This window comes from Lontra canadensis, unplaced genomic scaffold (assembly GCF_010015895.1).
Source record: "Lontra canadensis isolate GAN:19392208 unplaced genomic scaffold, GSC_riverotter_1.0 scaffold68, whole genome shotgun sequence".
Lineage (NCBI taxonomy): Eukaryota > Metazoa > Chordata > Mammalia > Carnivora > Mustelidae > Lontra > Lontra canadensis.
This window is the reverse complement of record NW_022631062.1, coordinates 5,347,201-5,367,114: the sequence shown is the minus strand read 5'-3', so window position 1 is coordinate 5,367,114 and position 19,914 is coordinate 5,347,201. Positions and strand designations below refer to the sequence as shown.

At 49.8% G+C, this 19,914-nt stretch overlaps 1 protein-coding gene and 1 pseudogene across 2 annotated transcripts in view; both read left to right on the top strand.

The window, feature by feature from the left end:
- The window catches only part of TBL1X (transducin beta like 1 X-linked), a 202,228-nt gene that overhangs the window by 94,650 nt on the left and 87,664 nt on the right, over positions 1–19,914 (top strand). The window lies entirely within an intron of this gene.
- Positions 18,655–19,212, top strand: LOC116880846 (annotated as a pseudogene).

Sequence of the window (19,914 nt, the reverse complement as noted above, 5' to 3'; positions counted from 1 at the left end):
TCGAAGTGAAATCCTGCAGTATTTGTCCTTCTCTGGCTTGTGTGTCTCCCAGAGTGTAACGGTTTTAAGGTCTGTCCGCGTTAGAGCTCATATCAACATTTCAGTCCTTAATATGGCGAAGATGCCACCATATGGGCACCTGCATTTAGAAGAACGGTTGGCACACTGCCCACGTTAGGGCTGGGGTGTGGGGGCCCGGGCACAGTGCTCATGGGTCTGTCCGATTTACATCTTGTCTCATGCTTCGTGGGAAAGACGTTTCTCAAGTTTCCGTGTCGGGGGCTTGTTTTCACGCCCAACCTCTGAACAGGTCGATGAGGGAATGTGGTCCATCATCTCTTTGAAATTCTGGTAATGGGGGCGTGGCTGGGTGGGTTAGTCGGTTGAGCGTCCTGAGTCTTGATTTTGGCTCAGGTCATGATCTCAGGTCCTGGGATCGAGCCCCATGTCCTCAGGCACTGTGCTCAGTGTGGAGTCTGCTTCAGATTCTCTCTCTCTCTCTCTCTCCCTCTGACCACCCCCCCCCACGCGCACACACAGGCACCCACTCTCTCTGAAATAAATGTAGTAAGTTCTGGTGCTGGAATTGCTCTTGTCTAAGTCAGACCAACTAAAGACATTCATTCATTCATTCATTCATTCATTCATGCAGCCAACGTTCACTGAACTTGTACTGCAAGTTGGGCATCGTGGCTGCCCGGGTGCCGGCTAGCTGACTGAGCCTCCTGGAACCACCTCCTGGTAGGAGTTGGTGAGCATCAGCACGTGCCGGCCTCAGCTATGTCCCTTCCCTCCACCCGTCATTACCTTTTCTTCTCAAGGAATTCGTACTTTGTAATTTCAGGGAAAGGGGTTCATACTGTCTCCGTATATCTGATCCAATGCCTTTTATTTTTTATTTTTTTTAAAGATTTTATTATTTGACAGATGGAGATCACAGAGAAGCAGGCAGAGAGACAGGTGGAAGCAGGCTCCCTGCTGAGCAGAGAGCCCGATGAGGGGCTCGATCCCAGGACCCTGGGATCATGACCTGAGCTGAAGGCAGAGGCTTAACCCACTGAGCCACCCAGGCACCCCTGATCCAATGCCTTTTAAACCCGTTTCTCTTTTGCATGAGAACTCCCCTGCCATGAAAAAGGATGAATTTAAGAGTGAGCCTCTGTGACCGTTTGTAACTGGTTTCCAAGGACAGTGTTTCTGGTTCTCAGGAAGTTGTTACGCAGCAGCCCGAATTTCCTGGCCTTGAGGGGAAAGAAGTGCATGAGCCCACGGTGAGAAGTGGATGTGCACCTTCCGGGATAAGCGGTCAGTAGCCACCTCAGTTGGTGTTTACATATCACTAGGAAACCAGGGCACTGCGCGTGAAGGTGGGGGGAAGAAGAGGCTGTGATTTTTCTGTGCTCTGTGTCGTAGAGAAATGGGGCACATCGTCACACTTGAAATGGTGACGAAATAGGGCGCACGGTGACAAGTGAAGGTTTGGGACAGACTAGAGGAGGGCCAGACCTTCTTCCCGTCTTGGCCCTGTCCTTGGTCCTGCTCATTGACTGACACCCAAGCCACAAACCTCTGTGAGGCCCAGGGATGTCTCCGTGGGCTGGACAGTGTACACTCGGGGCTTAGCATGGCTGCCTCCCCCAGAGGCTTTGAAAACCCTCTCGAGCACCACGTGTTGTTTTCACATGAGCTCTCCTGAATCAAGATCCAGTCCATTGGAAGAAGGGACAGAGGGGTGGTGGGTACTCATGCTCACCTTTTGGAACTGAAAACCACCCCAAGTAGCCCTGACCTTGACCTGCCACTAAGATTGTGAGATCTGGTGGGAAGAGGTCTAAGACCCCGTGGGGGACCATGGGAAAGGCTCATCCTCATCTGTTCTAGGGGTGAGTCCTAGGTATCCAGGCTCAGAGGTGTGGCTTACTCCCACCCCCCCCATCCCTGCCACCTGTCTCCCCTGCTGACACCCATTTCCCACCTCACACCCCCCTTCCACCCTTCCTGCATCCCGTGCCTATATCTGCCTACCATACCCAGCCCCTTCCCCAAGCCCACCCTCTGCCCAGGCCCATCTTCTGCCCTACGCCCGTCTCCTTCCCCTCCTTCATCTCCCGGCCACCTCCCCCCATCGTTGCTTCCCCTCCTCCCATGCCCACACCCCGCCTGGAGCGCATACCTAGAGCACCCCTCTGTCCCCCATGCACGTTGCCCTCCCACACCCTGAGGAGGACACAGCTGTGGTGTGAAGCCCGTCCATCACCTTGGCTTCCTCCCAGGAATTTCCCACCAACCCCTGGGCTGCCCTCGCCACATGGAGCAGAAAGTGCTCCCAAGTTGGGATGTTACTGGGATGGGATCAGCAGGGAAGTGGTTTTTAAAACAGGATGCACGTATTGCATGGAGCACTGAGTGTGGTGCATAACCAATGAATTCTGGAACACCGAAAACAAATTAAAAAAATAAATAAAATTTTTTAAAAAGATGCAGAAGGGTTCTGGGGACAGAGGGTGTGTGTGCCTGGTATGAGTTTAGTCGGTTGAGCATCCCACTCTCGGTTTCAGCTCAGGTCATGATCTCAGGGCCTTGAGAACGTGCCCTGCGGTGGGCTCCGTGTTGAGCACTGAGTCTGTCTGGAATTCTCTCTCTCCTTCTGCCCCCTTCATCCCCTGCTTGCATGTGAGCACGCTCTCCCTCCAAAACAAACACAGAAAACCCCCAAACCAACCCAAAAATGGGGTTCAGGGGGCCATCGGTGTGCACTTACTCCAGGCAGTGTATTTCTTAGGTGTGGCTTCACCCTAAGGTGAAGGCGTCCTTTACTGCATGCTGCGGATTCCGGGCCTGCAAGCAGCAGAGTGAGTGAGACGACAGTTCGCACAACAGGGCACGCTCCCAGCAGGGACCTGTCTGAGAGTCCAAGAAACACCTTCCAATAACCAGCTCTAGGGATCTTTATTTTAAAAGGAACAAAGTGGCATGTGTGGACAGGTTTTTAGGCAGAGAGCGGTGCATGTTAGTTTCCGGGATTCCTAGGAGGGTAAAAAGGCAGTGATTTGATGGCGGTGAACTCATGGTGCTTGGTCTCGGGAGTTTCTCTATGAACGTGTTTCTTATTGACGCTGCTCTGCCTGTTCTCATTGACTCTGGGATTTAGAGGAATTTATCCGTAGCCATCTCTGTGGTGGGTGTGTAGATAGGAGCGGATCGTTTTGGAAGCTAATGTCTTAAGAATCCATGAGAAATAGATTTCCGCCTCCAGGGGTCCTTGCATTGGTCTTCTGTGAGCAAAGAGCTTCCAGCAGAATGCACGTTTTGGAGCCAAATATGTCAAGGAAGATAGGATGCTGGTATGTCATACTCTTGTTTAAGCATTTTCGTCAGCCCACATCCTGATTTAGGACAGAAAAGATCTTTCCTCAGAATCACTAAGTTGTGCTTGCTGGGGTGATTTTATCTTTCCGCTTCCAATTATTAACATCTCCTGGCCTCCTTCCAGCCTTTCTTCTATCCCTCCAGATGCCCTGATTGGCTTTTAGTCCATCTGAGGGCTCACCCTTTAAGTAGTAATCCAGGAGGTTTCAAAACTTGGACTTTTTTCTGACCACAGTGTTGGCTACCAGACTGGCAGGGTCCTGGCCTCAAAGGTTTCCAGAGCAAAGTTACCAGCCCATCAAATCCATTTGGCGATTGTAAGATGTAGACACATCAAAACCAGACAGAACCAGGGGCCAAGGGGAATTCCCTCTCTTTGATCCGTCTCTCACCTCTGAGTTGTTTACCTTTCTCTTCTCTCCTTGGTATTTGCAGAGCTGTGCTCTTCTGTGAAGGAGGCTATAGAAATTATGCTTTGGAGCAAGAATCAGAATCACTCTGGGAGCCCCCTGAATGGCGAGGGGGCCTTGTGCATGTGCTGTCAGCAAGGTCTCCTGGCTGTGAGCTGGGTTCTCCCCTCTGGCCTGTGACCGGCCTGTGACATCCGCACTGATTCTCATCCCAGCCTGACTCCGCTCCCACAGGCGGCTCGCCCAAGGCCGTGTTGGCCTGGCAGACGATCCGGTGACTCCCCTGATGACCGTTTGCTCGTCAGTAATAAGGTGAAGCCATTGAATTACGTGGCGATTCCATTTGGTGACAGCATGGTGCCTAACAGCTGTGCTGATAAGAGGGAACTCATTATTTAGTGTTTGAAATGTAAATACCTTTTTGCCCAAATGTTAATCTTGTTTCAGTTTTTCAATTTAGAGGGTTCATATAATAAATAATTCCCTTAATAGAGTTCCTGATTGCATCGCTCCTCACTGTGACGAGTGAGGTGTCCTTCTGTTCACGGTCCTGCTGGCTTTTAGGAAGAGGGAGTTGCAGATGAAAGAAAATTCTTAATCATGACTTGAATCCCGAGGGCATTTTAAGAATCGAAAGCCCTTGGTGCAAAGGAGCACAGCTGATAAATTAAGGTTACTTTTCTTTGTACGTGCGGCGGCCCCCCGACGGGTAGCTATCAGCACGTGTTCGCAGGGGCGCCAGATTTTCACAGCAGAGGTTTGGCCACGGTGGCCCGCGTGTGCCGATGGCCACCTCACAGCTGAGGACGTGTGACACCGTGTTTGAAAGAATGCGCCAAGAAATCATGCAGTACGTGTGCAAGATGTGGTGCCTGGAGTTTAGCTAGTTTTGTTGTAATTTTGAAACTGTTTGCATCGGGGTGCCTGGGGGACTCAGTTAAGCATCTGCCTTCAGCTCAGGTTGTGACCCCAGGGTCCTGGGATCGAGCCCCGCATCGGGCTCCTTGCTCTGATTCTCCCTCTCCCACTGTCCCTGCTTGTATTCCCTCTCCTGATGTCTCTCTCTGTCGAATAAATAAGATCTTTAAAAAAAAAAAAACAAAACCTGTTTACATAAAGCCATTCTCTTAACCTTGAGAGCTAAAAATCAAATTATGCAGAAACCGTGCACCTGTGGGGTTTTTCCCTCTGTAGATTTGGTGACATTTTACCATTCACCTGCGCTAAGTGAAACAAATTATTTTGTAAATAAAATCACAAGGAGTGTAGCCTATGGAAGGGAACAAACTGTTGCATTCGTCAACGTGGGAGAGTACTGCAGGCGAATGTGTGCCTTCATTATTAAACAATAGATGTGAAGGTTTGGAAAAAAAAAAAAATCTTTAAAACAACTAGAGGTGGTGTCACCGTTTCCTCCTCTCCAGTTGTTTGTGATGAGTAGGGAAGACAGGAAATCTGTATAATTAATTATGCGACAAGCCGACCCTCTGAATCTGAGTATCCATAGAAAGCAAGGGGTCATGGGGCAGCTGGGCGGCTCAGTTGAGCATTGGGCTCTTGATTTTGGCTCTGGTCGTGATCTTGGGGTAGTGAGATCAAGCCCCATGTCAGGTTCTGTGTTGAGTGTGGAGTCTGCTTCTCTTCCTCCCTTTTTCTGCCGCTCCCCTACTCTCTCAAATCAATAAATGTTTGAAAACAAACAGGAGGTCCAGGAAGTCAGCCATTCGCCTAGACTTAAGTTCTCAGCAGGGTGGATTGAACCCCTCGGGCCGATGGCTGGTCTCTGGAGAGACTTTGGTTGTTAAGGGGACCAGGGAGGCTGCTTCTGACCTCTGCCGGGTGGAGCCCGGAACGGTGCTCAGCCCTCCAGCGGAAAGGATGGCCTTAGCACAGATCACAATTCCTCCAGTGCGTGCCGGGGGCACGGATCCCCTCTGCTTGGGGCAACCCAGAATGTTGGCAGACAGGGCCAAACGTCCCTCAGCCCCATAGTCACCCTGCTTGGGAACCATCACCCTAAGCTCGGAGGCTCTGAGGTCATGCCCTCTCTTCTTGGTCTCTGGAGTTCAGGGCCGTGTAGAGGGCTCCTAGAGATGGCAGGGCTGAGGGCAGAAGTCGAACCCTGAGGTTCTCCATCCTTGCTCACCCAGAGTGCCACCCACCCATACAGCCCTGGACCTTAGTCGTCGTCTCTGGAGATGCACACACTTGGATCGACGAGTCTGGTGAGGGGTGTAGAATTTATATTACCTTAGGTGTCACTTTGAAGCCGCTCATGGTGGCTGGTGGTCATGTGAATCACGTGTACATGAGACGTGAAGAAGAACGAAAAGTCATCAGAAAACTCGTAGCTCAGAACTCGCCTGATGTAACTCCAGGTGCAGACGGTTCTCTCCGACGCGTGGGTCGTAACCCGTGCCGTGCCCCAAGTGGTCCCATGGTCCTGTTTGCTCGCACTTAAAGCGACACGTGGTGCAGGCGTCCACGCGAGCAGAGAGAGCTGATGTAATGCTCGCATGTCTTTGTGCAGTTCCCACCCACCACCCCTTTGGGGAAGATTTAGGAATGTGCTGCGGGACCGTGAGGCCTCGTGGCCTGTGGTTTCCTGTGACCATAATCGGGGCCACAGTACCTCATTATAAGTAGCTGGGTGGAGGCTATAAATTTTTAACATTGGTTCTCAAATATTCATAAGGAAAAAGTCATACGAGACTAATTGTTAGGGAGGAGAGCTGAGACCTAAGTGGATGGGAGATTCGGGGAAAAACAAGGTAGAAAGACTCAGTGTCTGTAGGAAAGGAAGACCCATCTTTTCCAAGAATTGAACTTTAGGCATTATTTTAGAATGTGAGTTTTATTATCTTTTCAGAGGATCAAGGGCCTCTACCACTGATGTTCTTAAGACCCTATGGAATTCTTCACTTTTAATTTCTTTATGATACCGTGTACACATTTTTCCTCCCAAAGATATTAATTAGGAACAACGGCAAGGGCCCACTCTCTCACAGCCCTCCAGCCCACACGCATACTGAGCTGCCCACAGACCACCATATATTCTAAATGCCAGAAGCCACAGACACTGACAGAATGCGTTTTTTAAAAGAAAGAAATGCATGATATGCCCAACATTTATGGAAAATGTTTCAGTCGAGCAGTCCTCCAGTTACAAGTGTCCTTTAGGAGTTGTCTGGTGGGATAGCCCTTGGCATAGCCTGGATCCTAGAGATGTAGGCCCACAGGTTTTCCTAAAGAGCAAGCCAGGGAAGGAATTATAAGGCAGCCCTAAACTTGTGTCTCAACAGTGGTCTCCTGTGTGTATGCTGTTAATTATCGCCACTAATAGGGCTCCAGAAATCAAATAGTTTGTGTCACTGTTCAGTGTGGACGGAACTGTATCTCCCCCCCACCCCCACACACCCTGAAAGTACACTGGAGTCCCAACTGCCAGCACCTCAGAATGTCACCTTTTTGGAGATCGGGTCTTACAGGAGGAATCAAGTTAGTGAGGCCGTTGGGGCGGGCCCTGATCCAGTATGACTGGGCCGTGTAAAAGGAGGACATTTGGACTCAGGTGCATGTGAGCACAGAGATAGCCGTCCACGAGTGAAGAAGGCCTGCAACGGGTCCTCCCTCCCTCCCCCTCTGCGGGCGACGACCCTGCCGACAGCTTGATCTCGGCCTCCCAGGCTCCAGGAGCCAAGATGGGAGGCCTGCAGCAGATTCTCGCAAGCTGGATCTCTGACTTCTGGACTCCAGAACGCGACGGGAGACGTTTCTGTTGAGCGTCCCAGCTTGTGTCCCTTTGGTCTGGTCGTCCTGTGAAACTAGGACATTGGTTCTAGCCTTTCCGCGTCTTCTAGTCCATGAAGGGCACTCAGGAATCGTGTGGTAGCCCTTTAGTCTGTGGCAGTGGAGAGGAACAGCAATATTGCTCTTCCCTTCGCTTGATGCCTTCTGCAGAGACCCCATGTCCACATCAGGGGACGCTGTGAGGTCCTGGGGGTTCGGTTTTCAGCATCTCTTTTCAGGAGAACATAGTTCAGCCTGGAACATTGTGCATCAGACGGTTCTGTTTTCTTCTGGTGCGCCGCGCTGCTGGGTTCCGCGCAACGGCCTGGCTGGGATGGCTGGAGGAGGGGTTTTCTGAGCGCGGCGGGGTCACTGCAGTGAACGGGCACAAGGGGGTCACAGAGGCACGAGAGCAGGTGTATTCCCTTGTCAGAGGTAGTGAGCCCTGGATCTTCGAGTTTTTATGGACCGGTCCCTTGATTTTCAGAAGCGTTCTCTCAGGAGTCTCCGCTGTTATCTGTCTGCTATCCCCGTTCCCGTATGTGGCTCTGATCATATCCCACTCACTGTGTAGCCGATTCCGTGCCTTGTTGGTAACACAGTCGAGTTTTGGTTGTAAGTTTCCCCAAAACTGAAAAACAAAAACCAGAAACCAAGCTGCCCCTAAATACATTACAGATCTTGCTCACAGGTAAGAGGGGCACCCGTCTATGATAGAGGAGCGCCTGGGTGGCTCAGTTTAGTGTCTAACTCCTGGTTTTGGCTCAGGTCATGATCTCAGATATGTGAGATCGAGCCTCGAGGTGGAGTCTGCTTGAGACCTCCCCCCCCCCCACCCTAAATAAATAAAATTTTTAAGACAAGAATATGTGATTGACAAATGATATCTTGATTAGAAGATAAAATACATCAGGGGCGCCTGGGTGGCTCAGTAGGTTAAAGCCTCTGCCTTCGGCTCAGGTCATGATCTCAGGGTCCTGGGATCGAGCCCTGCATCGGGCTCTCTGCTCAGTGGGGAGCCTGTTTCCTCCTCTCTCTCTCTGCCTGCCTCTCTGCCTACTCGTGATCTCTCTCTGTCAAATAAATAAATAAAGTCTTCAAAAAAAGAAAAGAAAAGACGTCAGATACTGGAACGTAAGGCAATGAGGTTCTTTGTTTCTCTTCATCATTTGAGACGTAGCAGTAACATCGTGCTGGTAGTCGGTGGCCCGGCTTTCAGAGCAGATCCCGGGTACAGCGGAACCTGGCAGTGTGGGTGCAGAGTGGATCACGCTGGGAGGGAAAAGGTCGCTCTCTATCACAAGCCAGGTGCTCGGCGTGCACTCCCAGACTTTTGAGGTGGAAGACAGACGCTGTGGGCAGATAACCTGGGGTGTATGGGACCAGAGCAGGACGTGAGTCGCCAGGAGGAGTGCAGTTGATGGCCAGTGGTCTTCCTGTAGACAACGCGCGGGAGCCTGGGCGCGGACCTTGTTCCTCTTTCCTTTTCCTGTTGGGGCGGCCTCAGTCCTCTTGGGTTCCCAGGAAAGCAGTAGTTGTTACCAGAAAATCAAGCGTGTGTTTGCCAACCGTCCTGTAGCTGCTCAGAGCTGGTTTTCCCCGAATGCAGCTGAAGAACGAGCGTGGCAGGACCAGCCGCTCTCCTGCGTCTGCTCCGGGGAGCCCTGCGCAAGCCGGAGTGCGGGAGCAGCTGCCAGGAGCGCTCTCCTTTCAGGAAAGGTCACGGGCGCTGGCCTTCTCGGGGCATGGCTGACGCTTCCTTTGTGGGGGAATCCCTGAAAGGGAGCGGCACTCATCTCTCTGGCACTGGCGATCACGTACGCACCCCAGACAAGCGCGGGGGAGAGGAGAGACCCCAGGGTGCTCTGTGACTCTCCGCTGTCAGTGGACGCATGAAACCCCGTCTGTGGTGGGAAGTCAAGGGCAGGCTGTGCTCTGTCTCTTTCAGTTGGATCAGGCAAGCTCACTAGGATTTCATCTGCTTTTAACTACCTATGGTGGAGGTCGAGCAGGACGTTGGAAAAAATGCTACAGACAGTGGTATCCTCCTTTGTAACACAAGGAGACTCTCCTCGCCACGTAGGTAATGTTGACGATCCTTTCTGACCCCAGATGGAAATACTTGTTGACACGTACTTACCGAGTCCTTAGACCCAAGAGGCCCACAAGCCTAGCTGTGTTGGGCTTAGATCCATGGGAAGCCATGCTTCTTCCTGGGGTGGTAATGAGGTAATGACGTCGGATTTTGATTCCGTGCAGCCAACACTTGCTGAGGCTCTCGTGTGTATCATGCACGGACGGTCACACCAATAGAAGGAACTTAATTTTTTATGGGATTGGATTGGCTAGCATAGGCCTGAATACGGGCAGACCCCTGACTGTTGTGGGAGCAGAGCAGAGGTCTGAGTCTGCTCTAGAGGGTGACAGGCTTTAGGAACGCACTGGCGTTCCCACTGGCCCTTTCCAGAATGGAATTTTCTCCAGAGGAGAAAGCAAAGGTTTTTCTTGCTGGAGGGAACAAACTAGTCAGGACATGTGGACTCGACTACTTGTGCGTGGGCGATCGCTGGACGTTTTGCTTAGTAGAGGATGGTGTCCTAAATCCGTGTTGTGGGGGGGCGTTACTTCTGGGGGTATGAGTCCGAGTCTCTGGGAGAGCACATTAGTGATGACTGTCGCACAAATGTGGGGGGTGGGGTTCAGGGCTTGGAGGGCGATACCCATGCAGTCAACGTTTGCGTTCAGCGAACCTCCGTGCTCACGGTTGGGCCAGTGTGGGCATCCGGGTCAAATAGGGCCAGGACTCGCGGCGACGTGCGCTCTCTGTGGAGCTGTTCAGGAAGGGGGCGTGTGGTGGACAAGGGTTGTCAGGAATGTCCTCCCCAGGCAGGGTACACATGAGAGTTTTGCTTTTCTCTTCATTCCATGAATAGCAAAGGTGCGGTGATAGCTGTCCAGCTTTGGGCAGCCTCTGTCAGGACCGAGCTTATTTCTGCAGGCAAGTGGTCAAGGCAGACCTAGCATAGTTCCCAGAAGTGTAGCTCAGGGATGAAATCACAGTGAACAAGGCACTGGGGTTGCAGCCCGGCCTCCACGTTTGTGCCTGTGTTAGACAGAAATACGGAATATGTGTGCAGGAGGTCAAAGGGCATGATGAGCAGGTGATTTTCTTCTTTTCCTTTTATTATTTCACACGTGTTACCTTTCTGAGGGAGCACAGTAGTATTTGGTGCTCTGTGTGGGTCCCATATGTAGAACTTTCTAGAATGCCTCATACTGGCGCTGAAGCTACGTTAGGTGACTTGAGGACTGTGAAGCAGGGTATTGAGAGCCATGAAATACAAATTCTGGATACGTCTTCAAGTTCCTCTTCTGTTACTGTGTTTGGATACCTTCTTGCCGCTAGCTCTCTGAGCACACGGAGCGATTTCCAGCAGCGTGTTGTCTATGTCACCAGCCCTTCTTGATCTGAGAATTCCCCGCTCACGAAGCTTTCTGGTGAAATCGAATCGTGAGCGGTGACCGGTCCTGGACACGGGGCTCCGCTGCTTTGAACGGATCGCTCTGAAGTTGGACGTCAATATATTTTTAAATGACAGCGGACGAACTAGATCGTCAGAAGGGGATTTCTTTCACACTAAATGGATGCAAGTACTGGGTAGAGTTGATGACCGTTATATACAAACACTGAATTTCAGTTCTTATAAGGTATCTGCCGTTTAATGCTAATAGACCATATTTTTTCCTTTTGTAGAGGTGGAGATTGTAGGTGATTTAAGGCTTTTTTCCCCCTTTCTTCTTTTTTTTTTAAGCTTTCATTTTTAAGTAACATCTACACCCACAACGTGAGCCTCGAACTCACGACCCGGATACCAAGAGTCACCCCTCGTCTCGTACAGTTCCTAATAACCGGTTGCAGTTTTCTGCGAGAGGAACTGTGGGTTCCGAGGTTCTGAAGGCAAACTCAGTTCTTGATTAGATCCTGGAACGTTTGTCGCGCACATGCCGGCAGTCGCTGTCAACGAGCAGGCTCACTGCATGAGTTGTGGAATGGCACACCGGAGAGACCTCGGAGGAAACGAAGATTCCGCTCTTTTCAGCCGTCCTCAGCGGTGAGAGTGAGACCAGGTGGAAACGCGTGCCAGCAGGCCCGCGCTGCGTACTGCTCTCCCAGACAGACCGATCTTTCTCCTTTAAGGGAAGCCATTTCGGAATTTCTAATTAATTCTTCAAGCGGACTCATTACTGGCACTGGAGAAAGAGCTCATTATGGTAATGGTTTCTCATCCGTTCTGTGGTTTGCTGTCACAGACCCTGGGGGCCAGGCTGAGCCGTAGTTCCAGTGTCTCTCTTATTGGTCTGGAACCCACAGCACCACCTTTGTTTTCAGAATCATTATCTAGTGATTTTTATAAATACGGTAAAAATCGCACTGTTTTACAAAAGCGGAAGCTGTATGTGTGGACACATACATGGAAACCAGTCACGTAAAACATGCCTGTGTGTGTGTATTTGTGGACATTTGGAAGCCCTAGCATATGAAGTCTGTCGTTTGGCATTGGGTACGTCCTCTCTCTGAGGCCCACCTCAGCCCGAGGTGTGTCCCCGCACAGGAAGGGAGAGGTGGAGGCCCACATCAGTGCTGTTGAGCTGGGGCGTCTGTCCGAGGGGTGACAGCTGAGGTCCCACGTAGGACCAAAGCCAGTGGCGCCTTTGCCTCCCAGTGGTTTGCCGAGAGAGTAAGGGCCACGCCCACGGTTAGTGGTTGCCTCCGTCTCCCAGGACTGCCGTCACAGCGTGCCACATGCTGCGTGGCCTAAAACAGCAGAGACTTACTCTCTCTCGGTTCTGGAGCACCGAAGTCTGACGTCAGGGTGTCACTGAGGCCACCCAGCCTCAGAGTGAAGGAGGCCCCAGGGGAGAGGATCCTTCCATTTTTCTCTCCGCTGGCTTCCCGGGGCTGCCAGGACTCCTGGGCGCTCCCAGACTTGCAGACACAGCGCTCCCACTTCTGCCTTCTCTGTTGTCTCTGTCTTCACAGCAGCCGTGTGGGTCAGGGGCGCACCCCACTCCCGTACGACTTCATCTTGATGAATTCCATCTGCGATGACCGCATTTCCACATGCGATCTCATTCTGCAGTGCAGCGGGGTTGGGACTGCAACCTCTGTTCTGGGAAAGACGCATTCCAACCCGCAGTAGTGGTCATCCCCCACACCGCATCCCGCCGTGCCCTTCCTCTCCCGGAGCCCTCCCCACCCCCCACTCCCAGCTGGCCACCCAGCCACACCTGATGCCTGCCCGTGGCCATGGACGTTTTTACAAGACAAGCGAAGAGGTCCAGTTAAAAATTGTCTGTAATAAAATCAGCTTGTAAATACGACAGCACTGCAAGTGCAGTGTTCCGTGAAGGGTCAAGGCCTCTCAGTCTTTGTACCCAGGAGCATAGTCAAGCGACGAGGTCAAAGCCAGGCAGAGGCTAGAATCGACCTGGAGGCCTTTTTATTTTGTGTATCTCTGCCAGGGGTCTGCGGATTCCAGCATCTGCCCCTCAGGAGGGCGGTTTGGATGATCCCCGTCCCCAGAGGCGCGGGCCGGTGTCCCCGCTGTGTCGCTTCACGGTTGCACGCACGGACTCAGACCTCCACCTGGGAACCCGCTCGGTCACGCTGCATGACGGTCTTCTTCAGACGACCGAGCAGGAGGAATGAGCCTGGGCCCTGGTGACAGTGCCCTCTGTGGGCCCACTCGCCTTGTCGCTTGGAATACTGCATGACCCAGCCACACAGCAAGGACTCCTCAAGGCCCCTGGCCACCAGCGGGCTGGGGGGCAGAATCTGGGAGTTCTGAGCACAGCCCCCACCCCTTGTTCTAGCCAGAGGGGGGCAGGAAGAGGGACGGCTGTGCCCAGGGCGTCTTGGTGCCTGGAATCCGGACGTGTGTCCGTGGCGTCTTGGCCAGTTTTCTCTGAAAGAAATTACGCCGGGGCTGAGTCTTCGATGCGGAGTTAGACCTCTTTCAAGGCTCTCCGGCTCTCCTGAGGGAAGCGTGTTGAACAGCACGTCTGCTCAAGAATGCCCTGTGTTTGCAGGTTTCAGAGCGTGGAAGGTGAAACCTGGACCTGGGAATTTCCCCCTCTCTGCAGCGTTGGTGGCTTCAGGTAGTAAACAGGAGGCGACCGGGTGTTCAGTTCCCGAATTCAGTCCTGGGAGACGGACGGGGGCCCCGGAGGATCGGCTTCCAGTAGCAGTTTTCTCAACAGGGAGTTGGATTCCGCATCATAATTACGCTCCCCAGACAAGATCCCGCTTCCTAATTAGAGTCCCAGTTAGAGCGTGTACACACCTGTCAGTTCCGTCCACTCCGGCCATTAGAGTCGGACTCACGAAAAAGCAGCCAAACAAACTAGAATTCTGCTTGGGAGGTAAAAGTCTAAATTCTGTTACACGAGGTAACATAAGTAGCTTAAGGCCACGAAGGGACTCTTTCGGGTAAAGGTGCTGTGCTGCAAAATGCAGTCCAGCTCCTCGAGTCTTCTTGTCAGCAGTCTGCTCAACTAAATCAGCCAAGTTTAGCATTTACCTCGTAGGAAGCCAAGAACTTGCAGCAGGAACTTGTGCCCTGATCTGATGAAAAGTACTGCTTGTACCCTTGGGACATGGAGATCCTGAGCTGAGGGGAGCCAGGTATTCGCTGGGGACTTAGGGGGCGGAAACATCCATCTGGTTTCTGAGGCTGCATGCATCTGGGAGGGGAGTGACTTCCCCAGTAGGTGCAGATTTTACTCTTAAAAGAGAGCTGTTGGAGGGGTGCCTGAGTGGCTCAGTGGGTTAACCGTCCGGTCTTGATCTTGGCTTTGGTCATGAGATGAAGCCCCATCCTGGGCTCCGCACTGGGTGTAGAGCCTGCCTGAGATTCTCTTTTTCCCTCTCCTGTATTGCACGGCATCCCCCACCCCACCCCCCAACTCCCTGCTGTGTCTCTGTCTCGGGGTGGTGGGGGGAACTAATTGATGGCGACAAGATAGATCCATTTAGTTTGGGTCTTTGTATGCTTTCCTGAAGGCAAACAAGTAGAATTAAATAGTAATTATTAGCTCGGAGGGGGTGGATAGGGAATGGATTGATGGGGTTAGTTTCTAGGCCGTGTTCGTTCATTTCTCCTAGTGTACTCCGGTTTCAGCCCCTGCATTCGTTATCAGTTGCCGTGTAACAGATGATCCCGAGGTCCACAGCTGGAAGTTACCAACGATTAGTATCTCGTACTAGTTCTGAGAGTCAGGAATCCAAGTACAGATGAGCCCGATGGTCTGGTCCAGCGTGTCTCGTGCATTGTAGTCCCATTGTCGGCTCTGGCTGTGGTCTGTGAAAATTCTTCCAGCTGGAGGATCCGTTCCAAGCGCGTTCATGGATGTGCAAGTTGGCATGAAGCTTCTGTGCCTCTGTGGGGCTGCTCAGTTCCTGGCTTCCGCCCAGAGTGAGTGATCCGTGTGAGAAAAATGGACATAGAAGGGAAGAGGGATTGGAGAGAAAGAGATAAAGTGCTGAAAACCATAGTCCTTTCATACCTAATTGCAGAAGCGATATACCATCAGTTCCGCCGTGTTCTGTTGGTCACACGGACCCACCTTGCCAGATGTGGGTTGGGATAGGCCAGGATTTGAACACCAGGAGGTGGGCTCATTGGGTGCCATCTAGGAGGCTGCTTACCACAGCACTCTGCCTTTTATACCATAAATTGGCATCTTGGTTAAAGATGACTCCTTTGAGTACATTACAGATTATCAGAAAATTCTGGAGGGGTACCTGGGTGGCTCAATTGGTGGAGTATCGGACTTGATTTTAGCTCGGTCATGATCTCAGGGTTGTGGAATTGAGTCTCCCGCTGGGCTTTGCGCTGAGTGAGGAGTCTGCTTGAGATTCTCTTTCTCTCTCCCTCTGCCACCCCCCCCCAAATAAATAAATAAGTCTTATTTTAAAAATGCTGGAGAAATTCTTTTTTTATTTAGCCATGCCCATGACGTGAGCTTTGGAACCATTAGAACCTTATAAAGACTCTCACTTTACTACATAGTAGTCAGTTAAAGAACAATGACTCTGTGCTTATTTTGTGCTCTTAATTGTATTCTTGGAGAGACAAATCTTTTTCCTTCCAATCAAATGGAAACATTTGTTGAGTGACCCTTGTCAGTGCCCGTCTTCACTGTGTATCCCTGTTAGTCTTCCAGTTACTGTCAGGATTGCTGCCCATCCACATGCTCTTGCTGCCCCAAGACATTTAGGAAATGTTGATCTTTCCTTTCAAGACACCGAAATTGAATGACCTTCCTTACTGTCTTCTGTGCAGAGTTAACGAAAGAAAAGTTCTTGAGACTTTTTTTGTCCCCCAAACATTCCCAAAGTTTATGGAATTTTCTCTCTTTCAAAAATTCTTTAAAATTTCTATTGCTAATTCAGGTGTGGTTGACCTATATTAGTTTCAGGTGTACACCATAGCGATTCAACAGTTCCGCACGTTAGGAACTACTGCGATCAGTGTAGGTACGGTCTGTCAGCAGGCAAAGCTGTTGCAGTGTTATTGCTATGCTGTACGGATCATCCCTGTACTTTGGAAGTTGGTGCCTCTTAATCCCCTTTACCTATTTTGTCTGTATCCCCAACCCCCAACCCCCTGCCCTCTGGCTGATGATGACTGGTTGGTTCTCTGTATTTGTGAGTCTCCTCTTTTTTTATTGCTGTTTTTTGTTTGTTCGTTCATTTTGTTTTTTAGATTCCGCATGGAAGTGAAATCGTGTGGTATAGTCTTTCTCCGACTGGCTGATTTCACGTAACCTAGTACCCTCTTAGTCCAGTCACGTTGTCACAGATGTCAAGATTTCACTCTTTGATGCCTAAGTAGTATTTCGTCGTGTGCATATAGCACATCTTCACTACCTGTTGGTGGACACCTGGGCTGCTTCCTATCTTGGTTATTGTAAATAATGGTGCAATAAACATAGGGGTGCTTCTATCTTTTCCAAATTAGTGTTCTTGGATTCTTCAGTAAATACCCAGAGTAGAATTACTGGACCACATGGTACTTCTGTTTCTAGGTTCTCGAGGACCGCCATACCGTTCTCCACAGTGGTCACACCAGTTTGCATTCCCACCACAGTGCACGAGGGTTCCTTTTTCTCCACATCCTCACCAGCACTTGCTGCTTCTTGTCTTTTTCATTCTAGCCATTCCAGCTTGTGTGAGGCGATGGTATCTTATTGTGGTTTTGATTTGAATTTTCTTGATCGGTGAAGTGGAGCATCTTTCCATGTGTCTGTTGGCCGTCTGGATGTCCGCTGTGGAGAGATGTCTGTTCATGTCGTCTGCCCATTTTTAATTGGATTATTTGTCTTTTTGGTATTGTGTGAGTTTTTTACGTATTTTCAATATATCACTTGCAGGTATTTTCTCCCTTTCGGTAGGTTTGTTTTGCGTTTTCATTTTGTTGATGGTTTTCTTTGCCGTATAAAAGCCTTTTAGTTTGATGTGGTCTCGATTGTTTATTTTTGCTTTTATCTCCGTTGCCTGGGGAGACGTATTCGGAAAAATATTGCTAAGGCCAGTGTGCAGGAGATTATTGCCCCTTTTCATTGGAAGAGTTTTATGGTTTCAGTTCTCACATCTAGGTCTTTAATCCAGTTAGAGTTTGTTTTGGTGTATGGTGAGAAAGTGGTCCAGTTTCATGCTTTGGCACGTAGCGGTTCAGTTTTCCCAACAACATTTCTTGAAGAGACTGTCTTTTTCAAAACCACTGCATATTCTTGCCTCCTTTGTTACAGATGATTTGACTAGAATCATGGGCTCTTTTCTGGGCTTTCCATTCTGTTCCATTGATCTGTGTATCTGTTTTTGTGTCAGTGCCATACTGTACAAAATCTTCTCTCTTACCGTGATTTCGAAGGTGATAGCATGTGTGGTGCTCTTTGCTCATGCAGCATTAGAATCATTCATTCATTCATTCCTTCGGGAGATACTGATTGAGAACTGAGCACCAGGCGTTGCGCAACACCCTGGAGATGTGTAGAGGACAGGATAGAGTAATAAAGGCAGTTGTGAACAGTAATTTAAGGCACATCAGCTGTAGAGAAATGAACCTGGTGATAAGTAGGAGTTCCATTTTACAAATTAGGACACTCAGAATGACTCAATGAACACTTCATAGGATCTTAATTTTCGAGTTGAGGAGGGATCTTAAGATTCTCATCTGGCTCCTGTGTTTTCTGGACGAGGCAACTGCAGTGCAGAGAAGGGAGTGCCTTTCCTGAGTGGACAGCTCCAGACCCAGTGCTCTGAGCCCCTGGACATCATAGGCAGGAGCCAGGTCCCATGGTGTCTGTCAGCATTGGGAAGGTCAGAAACTTCCAGGTGATGTATTCACCTGCACTTTCGAGTTCTGGTGCCAGATGGGAAGGCCTTACCTTGCCCTAAATGTGGCCAGTTGCTTTGGCCCGAAGCTTGGGGGCCCGAAACTGAGGCTTGGCTCTTGAAGGGCATTTCCTCCTTTTTGCTCTATGCATTATTCTTGAAGGATTTTCATCCCTGCTATTCCAGTCTGGCTAAAGAGAATAATCCAGAGGGCTAAGTTGGGTGCTGGGGAAGTTGGAAATAAAAACAGAATCATAAAGAGAAGGGCGTTTTGAATGGTGGAAATGGGAGACCTGTGTAAGACTTGTAACGTGGTAAGAGTGGGTAGGTGTTTCCTCCAGGAAAGGCTAGCGATCTTTGATGTGTTGAGGATTTGCAGTGACCCCGACTCATCACTAGGAACGAGTTCTTGTGGCAGCCCTCGGTAACGATCTGTTGACCTAGATTGGGCTGGTTGGTTCGTGTAGGTGTGCAGGTTCTCTCCCTGGTAAAGTCAGGCACGCCGTGGCTCACAGGCGCCACTGCTTCTGCGATGGTCTCTCGCAGGCACGGACGAGCCCTCTCACCTGCGGGCTGGACACCCAGAGCTGGTCGTTATCAGGGAGCATTGGGTAAACCAGGGAATCGCAAGCAATGCTTACTCCTATACGTTATTATAAAACTTTTTTATTGGGACTGCGGGAGAAGATGGTGGTCCCCCCAGGAGATAACGGTCCTTGTAATTTTCACTTGTTGGAAGAATTCGGAGAAGGACAAAAAGGAGTAGGCGATGGTATGGTTAGCTGGGGCCTTGGAGATGATGAAGATGTGACACTTCAAAGGTGGACAGGCATGATTATTGGGCCACCAAGGACAAATTAGGAAAACAATACATAGCCCGAAAGTAGAATGTGGAACTAAATACCCAGAAACTCCTCCATCACATAGATTTGTAACCAGAATGAATATGAATGGAATTAATAATTCCAGTGGAATGGTGGATGCCTAGAGCATAGCAGTGTTAGCAAAATGTTACAGTTCATACAGCATTAAAGTTGTACTTCAAGAGCCAAGATGGCTAATGATGTCCAAAGAAAATATGAAGCTTCCACAGCCGCCAGAAGGACAAACACATGGCAGTTGATTTTAGTGGATCTCAAACTTGTCTTATATCAGCCACCTTCTACTCATGTTAATGTCTTGATTAAATATCACAATGCAAAAATACCCCCACATTAAGTGAAAGAATTCCATGAATTCATGGAAAACATGACCTGGACATTTGTAAGGATGTATTTAATATGTGTACACCATTATGTTTTCAGGTTACAGGAGGAAAAATGCAGCACAGTTCTTTTTCCTCTGTTAAGGCACTGTCATTTAAGCATAAACTGGGAGTACTCAAAATGGAATTCAGGTTTACAAGATGAGAGCATGGAGAGATGAGGCAGATGCTGTGGAAGCACGTGTGTTTCTGAGAAGTAAAAACACACCTCGAGAAGGAAAAACGGCAGTGGCATGCTTTGTGTGTCTTGCCTACTGAAAGAGCTTCAGCTGAAATTTTCTGAAGTAGCAGGTACAATAAATAGTGTCACAAATTCTGTTAATTTTTGAAGCAGTGTGGGCGCAGACTCTTAGTAATAGCAAAAAGGTGTTCAGGATTGTTTGATGCCTGTGTTTATAATAAAACATGTTGCTGGGGGCGGGGTGGAGAGGTCGATAAATTCTGTTAAAAGCCATTCCAGTGTGGTACATGTAACAGGCATGGTAAATATTTGTTTCAGTCTTTGTTTGAGAAGCCATGCATTCAAATAAAATCAACAGAAAGGAAGTAGGTGTATGGTTATGTGATTTTGAGATTAAAGTTAGTCCTAAAATGTAAATAAAATGTGGATTGTGACTTCAGACTTTGCTTTTTAGGTCTCATCCATTTTTCATTCATGTCCTTTTTCTGGGCCAGTATCCCAC